Source organism: Octodon degus, unplaced genomic scaffold (genome assembly GCF_000260255.1).
Source record: "Octodon degus isolate 3935 unplaced genomic scaffold, OctDeg1.0 scaffold00158, whole genome shotgun sequence".
NCBI classification, from domain to species: domain Eukaryota; kingdom Metazoa; phylum Chordata; class Mammalia; order Rodentia; family Octodontidae; genus Octodon; species Octodon degus.
Window position 1 is genome coordinate 3,026,549 of NW_004524734.1, and position 1,253 is coordinate 3,027,801.

The window sequence follows — 1,253 nt, forward strand, 5'->3', positions numbered from 1 at the left end:
GCCTGAGACAAACACCAGGAGACAACATCCACGGTGAAGGTGAAAACTTCAGCTTCTCTGGTGAAACAGAGCGAGCATTCCTTCTCTTTGCTTCCCCTTTATATCACTCAGGTGGAGGCGCCCCAGGGGTCCTCAGTAAATCCCCTCAGCCACACTCAAGACTTGCTCCGACTTAGTTGGGCATTTCTTATTCAAGCAGAACAACCACATGTGCATTATAATTAATTTACATAAATTTGTATTTCTACATACATACATTTCTGTATGCATAGGAAACAGGAACCTGATCCCCAAAGGACCTTAATTACCGCAAAGAAGGAACTCATTGTTTATGCTACTTTCAGGTTTCAGCAAACAAAACTTCACCTGGACAGTGTGACTGCTTAATTCCCTTCGTGTTGGGAACAAAAGTGAATGGAATGTGTAGAGAAATGGGATTTTTCCCATATAAAATTATTAGGAAAGGTAGGGCAGTGTATCCAGAGGGGAGACAGGGCTTTCCTCCTGCTCTGGGTGGCCTACTGCAACACTGACCTGACCCAGCTGTCAGTGGTGCCTTGGTTGGTGCAAGCACCACATGCAGGGTAGATCCTTCACCCTTTGTGACACAGTCACCCCCCAGAAGGAGCTTAGATTGTCGTCCTCCATTGCTTTACTTCAGGTGTGAGGCAGGAATCTCCAAAGATATGGAAACACCCCTCCAACTCTCACTCCCACAATCCTCTCCTCCCACAATCCTCCCTGGGCCGCTTTGTGCTCCTGGGTGTAGCATGGTGGTACAGTTTATGCCTAGCATGCATGGGGCTCTGGGTTTGACATCTAGCATCTCCTATCTTTTTTTTGTGATAGTGGAGTTAGGGATTAAACTCAGGGCCTTATGTATATAATACAGGTGCTCTACCACTGAACTACATCTCCAACTCCCCTGAAATTTATTTTATTTTTATAACTTATTTATTTATGTTGTTTTTTTGTTTTTTGAGACAGGGTCTTGCCATGTACAGGGTCTTGCCATGTATTTCAGGCTGGCCTTAAACTCACTATGTAGCCTAAGCTCACCTTGGACCAACAAGGACCATCCTGCTTCAGCATCTCAAGTGATGGAATTACAGGCATGTACCACCACACCTGGCCTCCCAAATTTTTTTTAAACCTTAAATTTTTCTCGTTAAATGTGCTATTAATATTTGAACCTGAGATTCAGAGTTTCAGCCATATGTACATGTTTGTGGACCCAGCTTCTTGGGAGGCTG